Source organism: Enhydra lutris, unplaced genomic scaffold, assembly GCF_002288905.1.
Source record: "Enhydra lutris kenyoni isolate GAN:26980312 unplaced genomic scaffold, ASM228890v2 scaffoldscaffold9, whole genome shotgun sequence".
Classification (NCBI taxonomy): Eukaryota; Metazoa; Chordata; class Mammalia; order Carnivora; family Mustelidae; genus Enhydra; species Enhydra lutris.
In genome coordinates this window covers 31,879,990-31,892,180 of record NW_019154093.1, presented here as the reverse complement: position 1 = coordinate 31,892,180, position 12,191 = coordinate 31,879,990, and the positions used below count along the sequence as shown (strand labels likewise).

Here is a 12,191-nt window from a genome sequence, read left to right as displayed (position 1 = left end):
TATTCCATTTTGAAATATACTATTAAAGAATCCAGTTTCATCGTCATGAAAATTGCTTTCTTCATATGGTATTCTGCTTTCATTGGCAAAAGTAACTCAGAATCTTTGTTTATATTTATTACTCTCAAATATTTGGCTACTTAAAGCATATAAACCTAAGATTTCTTTAAATATTTTGTTGGCAGTGTTAAGAGATCACTGAAATTGGACCATCTGTTAGAAGCAAATGTAAGTATTTACCCGTGAATTTGTAATTGCATAAGAAGAATGTATTTTTAATTTACGGGAAATTTAATTTATGGGAAATTTACCTTAATAAATAGAAAAATTTTCAAAAAACACTGTGACATTATTGTGATTGGTACACCATTTTCTATATAAAATATTATTTATAAATCTAATATATGGAAATTCCTGGCCAGATTAAGGTTTTCACTTAAGAGGCAAATTATTTAGAAACCTTAATAAAATAATTCAGTAGAAATGAATTTACTATTTGTGGAAAAAATATTCTACCACTTAAATGCACAAGAAACAATATGGAACAACGGCAGTGCTTTAATCTGTATTCTATAATCTGCTAAATTGAAATAAAAACATTAACAGCACTTTTATATCAAAAATGTAATTACCTCCCTAAGCTATTCTGGCATAATTAAACAATAAAATACTAACAGTGTAATAAATTTCACCATGGTTGTCACAATAAAAATAAAAATGTACTGTTGCTATTACTTTTTGTAAATCTAGTCATAGTACATTCCCAGTGCCAACATATCAAGACATATGTTGGTTTATTATCTTTTCATACCAATTGTGGAGCTAGATACAAATACTAATATTGAGCTACTTAATCTTAAATGCAAGTAAATTGATGAGAAAGTAAATTAAAACAAATAGCTAGTCAATAAATGGCACTCCTACAAAATTCCATATGAGAATGCCATTTCAAGAAATGGATGTTATATGGAATTTCTCTTTGGACAACTCAGTGATATTTAACAATTTACCATTTTTAAAACTTCCAAGATGCTTTTCTAAAAAAATTTAAACAAAAGTGGGAAAATAATGCAATGCCACTAAAAAAATCATTAGCAGTGTAATTAGCAATTTAGAGTACCATTATCCAACTTGTTCTACACAGAATGCAGCTGTGACTGTAATTCTGCATCTGTTTCTTTGGTCAAATGGTATTTTGGTAGATGAGTAGTCCCGCTTAAAATGAAATATTGTTCTTTCCTGCCCTCAAACTGTTCTTTGGGAGATGGTAACATTATTTGAATAGCAGAGACTGGCCATTTAGGAATTCATCCTCTTCTTGAAGTACAATTGTCATCATGGCAGGCTTTCAATACATTTTTACTTCGGATTAGGATATGTCAAGGTAGCCAGTGCCACAGCTAATATCCTGTAATAGAAAAATACATTGTTATGTTTGGCCCAATTCTGTACCTTTAAACCAAGGAGACTTAGCTTGACTCAGCTTGATATCACATGGCCATTCCCTGCTAATATCAGGTTCTTAGCATCTAGCCTGGGCCTTTCTTCAACATTTCTCTTCTATATTCTGACCTATTTCTGGTAATTTCTGCCTTTGTATTCTTGCCTCATTGTTTGTTGGCAGCTCTATATTCACGTCTTAGAGCTGGGAGCTTTTGTTCTGGTGCTTAGTCTAGGATTCTCTCCTTCACTACACTTATGCTTCCATCTACTCCAGTAACATCTTAGCCCATGCAAAGGAAAATCAGACATTCATGATATACCTATAATTCCAAGAGTACCTAATTGCTGTAAAACTGCAGAGGAACTAGTAGTAACTCTAAGGTCATTTTGCCTTACCAGTATGATACTGAAGGAAGAAGACTGATATCCACAGAAAGGAGATGGCCCTTATATACCAGTTGGTTAAAGTGGAACCTATTCATTCTCATCTGCTGCTCTTTCCTCTCAGAGATGTTCTAAACTCCCAAATCCTGGTGTTCCTAAAGCATCTACAGACCTTTATAGAGATAAATGCTCCATGATGTTAGGGAAAGTCTGCAAAAGTCATTTTCTTTAGGAGTCTCCTAATGGAGAAAACAGCTATGCTATTGTGACCTTCCTTTAATATCTGGAATATATACTACAAGTACCATCATTTGCTGAACCATCCCACATTGTTGGGGGGTGGTGAGGAGTTAAAGAATGTTCCAGTTTTTCATCACCTACAATATTTTAGCTGCTCAAGTCATTGTCATCCAAATACTGTTTCTAGAAGAATTTTTAGAAATGAAGATGAATTATTTATTACAAACTGCTGCCAGTGGCAATTCAGATGAATTTATAGGGATAGCTAGCTACCTAATCATGTACATAATCTTGTTCAGGCCACCTCAGAGAAGGAATGGAAGAAGCAGATGCTACAGGTAGGAAGGGAAGGACCATTCTTCCTACCAAGGCCAACTCAGTAGGCTTGCTGCTAGAAGGAATAGCAGTGCGAATTGGGGAAGGTGGGGGAGGTTGCTAATTTAGGCATGGATGCCCAGGCTAGATTACTCCCTTACTATTGGTAGGACACTTCTGACTATTCCTAGGGCCTAAACTTGTCTTATCTCTCTGGGACAAGACTTCTCCCACCTCCTGAAATTAGAAAGAACTTTGAGTTTCAGGACATTGGGAAATTTTATAGCTCTCATTCTGCAGTCCTACTTACTGATTTGGTGCAAATCTACTTTCCTCTCTCCTTCCTTCCCTCTCCTTCCCTTCTCTCCCCTTTTATTACAGAAATTTTCAAACACAAAATAGAATAATACAATGAACTTCTGTGTTCAACAATTATTAACATTTTGTTAATTTTGCTTCGTATGTATATATGTATATGTACATATGTGTGTGTATCTGTGTATTTTTTTTCCTGGCATGTTTTACAGGACCCAGACATGTCATTTCATCAGAAAATTCGTCAGTATGTATTTCTAACAGATAATGACTTTTTTCATAACCACAGTGGCATTATCATCCTTATAAAATTAATACTAATTCCATAATAATATCTTTTACACAGTCCATATTCACATTTCTACGGTTGTTTCAAAATATCCTTTTATAGTTGGCTTATTAAAATCAGGATTAAAACAAGGCTTATACATTATAATACTTTTTATATATATCCTAAGTCTTTTTTTTTTTTTTTTTTTTTTTTTTGACAGAGATCACAAGTAGGCAGAGAGGCAGGCAGAGAGAGAGAGAGAGGAGGAAGCAGGCTCCCTGCGGAGCAGAGAGCCTGATGTGGGACTCGATCCCAGGACCCTGAGATCGTGACCTGAGTCGAAGGCAGAGGCTTAACCCACTGAGCCACCCAGGCGCCCTATCCTAAGTCTTTTTAAATCTAGTTAAGTTTCACCCTTTTTTTGTAATTTATTTTTTGAGAAAACAGAGGTATTTGTTTTGTAAGCGTATTTCATATTCAGGAGTTAATTGATTTGTTTCTTGTGGTGTCCTTCAAATGATTTCTCTGTTCTTCAGATTTGCTATGAAACTGGTAAAGTTAGAGGCTTGATTAGATTCTCATTCAAATTTTTGATAAGCATACCTCATAGATAGTGTGTATAGTTCCTATCGCATCCCCTCAAGAACACAAAATGATCTGATTTTTGGTTCAGGTATTAATCACCTTGATTCACCCATAATAAAATTCCCATTAATCTTTCTTCAGTGGTTTTTTTTCATTGATGATTATTTCCTAGATCCTTTATTTCACTATAGTTACAAAATAGTGCTTTTTTAAACTTTTTATTATTAAGAATTTCAAACAGAGACAAAGGTAATGCACTACCTGTTAATTACCAAGCTTTAATAATTCTTAAAACAAGCCTACTTATTTCACTTATATTCCCTTATATACTTTAGTACCCCATACTAGATTATTTTGAAACAAATCTGAAATATCATCTATAAATACTTCAATGATTATTTTTAAAAGAGAAAACTTTTTTTTTAAAGATTTTATTTATTTATTTGACAGAGACACAGCAAGAGAGGAAACACAAGCAGGAGGAGTGAGAGAGGGAGAAGCAGGCTTCCATCAGAGCAGGGATCCCGACACGGGGCTCGATCCCAGGACCCTGGGATCATGCTCTGAGCCGAAGGCAGACACTTAATGACTGAGCCACCCAGGCACCCCAAAGAGAAAGACTTTTTAAAAAACTATAATAGTATTATCGTATTTCTCAGAATTGATAATTCCTTCACCATCAAATGGACAGTCTTTGTTCATATCTTCTAATTATCTCATGTACTTTCTAATAGTTCTCTTTTTTTTAATTTCAGGAATTTTTATTGATATATAATTCATATAACATTCATCATTTTAAAGTATACACCAGTAGTTTATGGTATACTCACTATGTTGAACAGCCATCACCACTATCTGATTCCAGAACATTTTTATCACCCCCTCTCGCCAAAAATCCTGTATCTCTTAGCGTTTATTTTTTTTTAAGGCTTTATTTATTTATTTGACAGAGAGAGACAGGGCGAGAGAGGGAACATGAACGGTAGGAGTGGGAGTAGGAGAGGGAGAAGCAAGCTTCCCACTGAGCAGGGAGCCGGATGTGGGTCTCAATCCGAGGGACCTGGGATCACAACTGGAACCAAAGGCAGAATGACTGAACTACCCAGGCACCCCTCTCTTAGCAGTTAAGTGGTGCTAACTTCTCCTCTTCTCATCCCCTGGCAACTAATTTACTTGCTGTCTCTATGGATTTGCTCATCCTGGACATTTCATGTAAATGGAGTCATACAATATTGTGGCCTTCTGTGACTGACTGCTTTCATAACATTTTCACGTTTCATCATGTTGTTGTATGTAACAGTACTTCACTCCTTTTTATAGCTGAATCATATTTTAGTTTTCTTTAGATATTTAGGGGTGGAATTGCTGACTTACATGAGAATTCCATCCTTCTTTTTTTTTTTTTAAAGATTTTATTTATTTATTTGACAGATAGAGATCACAGGTAGGCAGCGAGGCAGGCAGAGAGAGAGAGAGGAGGAAGCAGGTTCCCCGCTGAGCAGAGAGCCCGATGTGGGGCTCGATCCCAGGACCCTGGGATCATGACCTGAGCCGAAGGCAGAGGCTTTAACCCACTGAGCCACCCAGGTGCCCCAAGAATTCCATCCTTCTTGAAAAACTGTCAAACTCTTTTCTACAGCAGCTGCACCATTTTACATTCCCACCACCAGTGAATGAGGAGGGTTCCAGTTTCTCCAGATCCTCCTTGCTATTATCTGACTCATTGATTCTAGCCATCCTAGTAGGTATGAAACAGTATCTCATTGCGGTTTTAAGCATTTTTTAATGATATTGAGCATTTTTATACATGCTTATTGGCCATCTATATATTTTCTTTGGAGAAATATCTACTCAAATTAGATACCCTTTTTAAAATAGGATTTTGTGCTTTTACTTTTGTGTATTCTGAATACTGTCACCTAATCACGGATTCTCTGGGTTGTCTTTTTACTTTCTTGGTAGCATCCCTTCAATGCACAAAAGTTTTAAATTTTGATGAAGTCCAGTTTACTTTTTCTTTGGTTGCATGTACTTCTGGTGTCATATCTAAGAAACTATTACCTAATCGAGTTAATTTGGCACATGATGTGTGAGTAGGGGCATGTATACTCAGTTGTCCTAGCAGTATTTGTTGAAAAGATTTTCTTTCCGCTATTGAATGGTATTGATAGCCTTGTTGAAAATCAATGAGCTATAAATGTAAGGATTTATTTCTGGACTCTCAAGTTACTCCATTCATCCCTGACTGTCTTTATGTCACTACCACACTTTCTTAATTAAGTTTTCAAAATAAAGTTATAATTACTGTAAATTTGAAATCAGAAAACGTGAACCCTCTTTTTGTTGTTCCTTTTCAAAATTGCTTCTGCTATTTTGCATCTGTTGCAATTTCACAGGAATTTTAAGATCACCTTGTCCTTTTCTGAAAAACAGCCATTTGGAATTTTGAAAGGAATTACAGATCAATTTTGGGAATTTGCCATCTTAACATTAATAATTCACCCAACAACAACAGAACATACACTTTTTGCATGTATTCTCTCAAAACAGCATCCCTATCCAGGCCACTTTCAAAAGCTTTAGATTGTGGAAGTAGAGTTGCAGATAAAGTGTTCAAGTTCTAGGGAGATTTTCCATGAAAGCCATTGTTTGAATAGCAGTGTTGGGAGTTCCTTTGCCTCACTCCTTCCCCTCACCAAAAGGGAAAAGGAGGTGACGCTGTGGATCCTGGCCCAAGAAATTGGCAGGACCAGCTGCCTATACTGACCCTATCTATCCTGCTTTTTCTACTATTTTCTTCGTGTTCCTTGAACTTTTCTGATCGCAAATCACTTACCCACCATGGCTACATTCTGTGCCTCTGGGAGGAGGGCAGGTAGATGAATCTCATCCTTCTCCTGAAAGTAAGCTGGCTTTCTCTGGAGTTGGGGCCTGCTGGCTTTCAGTAATATGAGGCCATCATCTGGCCAATGCTCTGATAGAAGTGGCACTTCTTGGACTGGAGCAGTATGCATCCCTTGGCTTGATGGTCTAGACATCCAGTTGTAGCACCAGTCTCATTTGCATCTTTGCTTCTGCATGTTCTCTTTCGGTCACCTCTCACTTCCCAATACTGAATACCTCACCAGGTCTGGGGACACAGAGAGATTCTAGGCCCTTGGAAGACATCTTAAAGGTGAACTCCACTGCCTTGCCCTCCTTCCTTCAAGCTCTGGAAGCCCTCCATGTCACATAGGCATTAATATTCTAGTGATATGCTAGATTGAGTGAGGAAACTAAAATTCAGAGTAAGTGGTATACCCACAATAGCACAGCTAAGACACAGCTAAACTATTATATGAGCCCAGGCTGCCTTCCATATAACATAGATGCTTTTCCTTTAGTGTACCTAAAGTGTTTTTCCTTTAGTCCTTTATGAATCTTCATTCTATTTGGCAAAATCTAATTTCTAAAACTTTGGTTCATATTATCTTTATGGTTGACTAAATTTATTAAATTTTTTTTAAAGATTTATTTATTTACTTGGTGGGGGCAAATGGAGAGGGAGAGAGAATCCCAGGAAGACTCTCCACTGAGCAAGGAGCCCAGCGTGGGTCTTGATCCCATGACTCTGGGATTATAACCTGAGCTGAAATCAAGAGTTAGACACCTAACCAACTGAGCCATCCAGGTGCCCCTGAAATGTTTCGAAATATTGGATTGATTCAGTAAGAACAAAGTTTTTAAAATATCCATATGGAAAAAAATAACCTCCATCTTTATCTCCCTTGATACACAAAAGTTAATTCAAGAAGTATCATAAGCATAAAGTAAAAGTTAAAAGCATCAGGCTTCTTGAAGGAAATACAAGAAGTTATCATTGAGACCTAAATTCGACAAAATTTCATACAACAGAAAAAGTACTAACTACAGAAGATAAAGTTAATAAGGTAGACTTTATCAAAACTAAAAATTTTTGCTCTTCAAAAGCCACCATTAAGGGGCGCCTGGGTGGCTCAGTGGGTTGGGCCGCTGCCTTCGGCTCGGGTCGTGGTCTCGGAGTCCTGGGATCGAGCCCCGCATCGGGCTCTCTGCTCTCTAGGGGAGCCTGCTTCCTCCTCTCTCTCTGCCTGCCTCTCTGCCTGCTTGTGATCTCTCTGTCAAATAAATAAATAAAATCTTAAAAAAAAAAAAAAAAAGCCACCATTAAGAAAATGAATAGCCAGAGCGCCTGGGTGGCTCAGTTGTTAAGCGTCTGCCTTCAGCTCAGGTCATGATCCCAGGATCCTGGGATTGAGCCCTGCATCAGGCTCCCTGCCCAGCGGGAAGCCTGCTTCTCCCTCTTCCACTCCCCCTGCTTGTGTTCCCTCTCTTGCTGTGTCTCTCTCTGTGAAATAAATAAATAAAATTAAAAAAAAAAAAAAAAAGAAAATGAATAGTCAAACCAGGGATTAAGAAGAAAATATTTGTCATACATCTATCTGGCAAAAGACTTGTATCTATAATATATAAATTAGCAATAAAAAGTACAATAAAAATGTACAAAAACTTGAACCAACGTGTCACAAAAAAAATTTAAATGAATATGAAAAAGTGTTATGAATATGAAAAAGCATATGAAAAAGTATTCAACATCATTTATCATTGGAAATACAAATGAAACCCACAAATGGATACCACTTCTGCCCACTAGAAGAGCTAAATAACAAAACAGAATGGCTTTTAGAAAACAACAACACTAGAGGAACTTGACTGCCTCGAGTTGTAGAACTTGCAACTCTTTTTTTTTTTTTTTAAAGATTTTATTTATTTATTTGACAGAGAGAGAGAGATCACAAGTAGGCAGAGAGGCAGGCAGAGAGAGAGGAGGATGCAGGCTCCCCGCCAAGCAGAGAGCCCGATGCGGGCCTCGATCCCAGGACCCTGGGATCATGACCTGAGCCAAAGGCAGAGGCTTTAACCCACTGAGCCACCCAGGCGCCCGAATTTGCAACTCTTGATCTCAAGGTCCTGAGATCGAGGCCTATGTTGGGAGTAGAGATTGCTTTAAAAAAAAAAAAAAAATGGGGCACCTGGGTGGCTCATTTGGTTAAGCATCTGCCTTTGACTCAGGTCATGGTTTTGGATTGAGCCCCACTTCGGGCTCCCCATTCAGTGGCGAGTCTGCTGCTTTTCTTTCTCTCTCTGCCACTCCCACCACCAACTCGTATTCTTCCTCTCAAATAAATAAATAAAAATCTTTTAAACAAACAAACGTGAGAATGACTAAACCAGTTGTAAAGACTGATAAGGATGTCGAGCAGCTGGAACTCTCTTTTACTGATGGGAATTTAAAATGACACATGCTTTGGAGAACTCCAGCTTTTATTTAGGTGTTTTTTTTTTTTTAATTTTTTAAAATATTTTATTTATTTATTTGACAGAGATCACAAGCAGGCAGAGAGAGAGGAAGAAGCAGGCTCCCCGTGGAGCCGAGAGCCCAATGTGGGGCTCGATCCCAGGACCCTGGGATCATGACCTGAGCCGAAGGCAAAGGCTTTAACCCACTGAGCCACCCAGGTGCCCAAGATTTTTTTTTTTTTTTAAAGACTTACTTATTCTAGAGAGAGAAAGCATGCATGTGAGTGGGGGGAAAGGGGAGGGAGAGAATCTCAAGCTGACTTCTAGTTGAGTGCATGGAGCCCTACCTGGGCTGGATCTCATGACCCATGAGATCATGACCTGAGCTGAAATTACCAGGCTTAACTGACTGAGCCACCCAGGGACTCCGACATATACAAGAATGTTTTTAGCAACTTAATTCATAATAGCCCAAACTGGAAATAATCCAAATGTCTCCTAATCAGAAAGTGAAAAAACAAATTCTGATATATTTATACAAAGGAGCACTATTCAGCAATAAAAAGGAACACACTACTACCACATGCAATAATGTAGACGATCTCAAAAACAAACCCAAACCAAAAGTTACATTCTTAATTTATATGAAGTCCCAAGAATAGGTAGAGGTATCAATGATTATAGGAATTAGAAAGTAGTTGCCTATGGACTAGAAAGTGGAAACTCAGTAGAAGGGTATATAAGAAAACCTGAAATGGTTGAAATGTTCTATATCTTGTGTGGTAGTTGCATCAGAGTATACAGTTGTCAGATCTCCTCAAGCTGACCATTTTAATGTATGTAAATTATACTTTAATAAACAGACAAAAATATATTTGAGATGGAATTTACTTTATATTCTGAGAAACATGAGGATATATGAAGGAATTTACTTTATATTCTGAGAAACATGAGGATATATGAAGCCATGAAAATATTTCATTAAAATCTCAGGAGTTACATACAGGACAGTTGCAGAATAGTGTTATCTTTAATATTCATATTTTAGGTGCACCTGTGTGGCACAGTCAGTTAAGTGTCCAACTCTTGGTTTCAGCTCAGATCATGCTCTCAGGGTTGTGGGATTGAGGCTTGCATTGGGCTCTGTGCTCAGTGTGCCGTCTACTTAAAAATTCTCTCTCTCTCTCTCTCTTTCTGTTTTTCCTCCCCCTGCCAAAAAATAAATAAATACATCTTTTTAAAAATATTTTAATATTTTTAAATTGTGGAACAATAATGAATATAAATAGAAACACCAATGTATCAACTTTGTAAGGCAATGTTTCTTTTATTTTTCTATTAAAATTTTTTTATCAAAGTAAAATTTATATATTATAAAATCCACAGATCTTGAGTGTACAATCCAATGAGTTTTAACAAGTGTATACCCCTGTGTATCAAACACCCAATCAAGAAATAGAACATTTTGGGGCGCCTGGGTGGCTCAGTGGGTCAAAGCCTCTGCCTTCAGCTCAGGTCGTGATCTCAGGGTCCTGGGATCGAGCCCCGCATTGGGCTCTCTGCTCAGCAGGGAGCCTGCTTCCCCTTATCTGCCTGCCTCTCTGCCTACTTGTGATCTCTGTCTGTCAAATAAATACATAAAATCTTTAAAAAAAAAAATAGAACATTTCTATCACCATAGATCTAATATTTTGGTTATATTCTTTCTCTACCATCTCTGTAAGATCACTGAGATTAGTGCAAAATGCTTTTGCGTCCATAACTATTATAACAAATAACAATGAAACCCAACATTATTAGAACTATTAAGAATGATAATCATGAAAAAAAAAAGAAAAGAATGATAATCATGGTAGCTGATAAGAAGTTAGTTGATCTCGGGCACCTGGGTGGCTCAGTGGTTTGGGCCTCTGCCTTCAGTTCGGGTCATGATCTCGGAGTTCTGGGATCGAGTCCCGCATCGGGCTCTCTGCTTGGCAGGGGGCCTGCTTCCTCCTCTCTCTCTCTCTCTCTGTGCCTACTTGTGATCTCTCTCTGTCAAATAAATAAAATCTTTTAAAAAAGAAAAAAAAAAGAAGAAGTTAGTTGATCTCTAGGACTGTTCTGAGAACCCTAGACCCAAACTGTGAAAGGTACCCAAGACAGCTAATATTTAGAATATTTAAATATAAACTCCATAATAGTATTAATAATTTATAATAATGTCTTTAGTAAGACATTCCAATGGCCTAATTAACCAGTGTAAGGTTATGAAAAATTATCTCCCTTTATATACCCTAATTTTTCTTTTGTTTCTGGTTATCCAAATATCTATAGTACCTGTGTTTTAAATATTTCATTGATAGCATAGGGTAGTACTTCATAATAATAATAGCACATCCTTTCCATCATATTTCATCCCAAAAGAACCCTTAGTTAGTACTTTCTAGACTGTTTATAATAGGTAAAAATCAATGCAATAGAGACACCTTTTTGGTAGAATATGCTTTAGACGAAGTGACAAAGCAAGCTACAGTTTGTGAAAGATATTGAAGGAGAATGTCATCTATTTGAAATTATGAAGCGAACATTCTTTTCTTTTTTTAGACAGAAAAATCAATGCCCAAATTTTAGTTTTGCTAATATACAAGGTTTGACCACTTTACGAAAAGTATGGTGGTATTTGGGCTGATCATAGCATCTTTTTTAATAGTGGCATTAACTATCTCTAAGGAGTCACTGAATATTATAAGCAGTTATAAATTATTATTATAGAATTATGAATTATTGATTTCTCTTTTCCTAATTTTATTCACATCCTTAATTCCTTTCCTTCTCTAGCCAAATCTAGTCTGTTCACTTTTTCTTCTTCTGTTTTCTAAAGGATCTGGTAGCTAGCACTCCTCATTGCAGAGTGGAAAGAATACTAGTCTTCTCAATTTGTAGCTGTCTTCCCTGAAATCCCAATCTTAACTGTTCGTGGTATAGGTTAGATGGGTTTGGGATCACTTTTAAGCATCTTCAGGGTTTTAAAGTTAGAGGACCTTGACAAAACTTTGAGGGGAAAAAAAAATCTTAGAGAAGTAAGATTATGCCTTTGCGTATATCAGTAGTCAGGTATATAAAAATGTGTTAATTACTGAAGAACATTTAGTGAGATAGTAAGGGAAGGTAGAATTTCATTTTTCCCTCTTTGTATAGTAATTGTAGACAGACATTTTTCCTCTTAACTAACACAAATGGCCTAAAAAAGAAGGCAGCAGAGAAGTCTCGGGATTTTTCCCCTCCTCTCCCCCACTCCCCTGCCCAAGAAGTTTCAGTATTTTAAGATAAGGGGAAA

The 12,191-nt window shown here is 37.0% G+C and overlaps 1 protein-coding gene across 1 annotated transcript in view; it reads left to right on the top strand.

Moving 5' to 3' along the window:
- Positions 1 to 212: 212 nt before the first annotated feature.
- LOC111142980 (integrin subunit beta 3 binding protein) overlaps positions 213 to 12,191 on the top strand; it is a 47,500-nt gene continuing 35,521 nt past the window's right edge. Inside the window, exon 1 of the mRNA XM_022496351.1 lies at positions 213 to 228. The gene's annotated coding sequence lies outside the window, so the exon portion shown is untranslated. The remainder of the gene's footprint in view (positions 229 to 12,191) is intronic.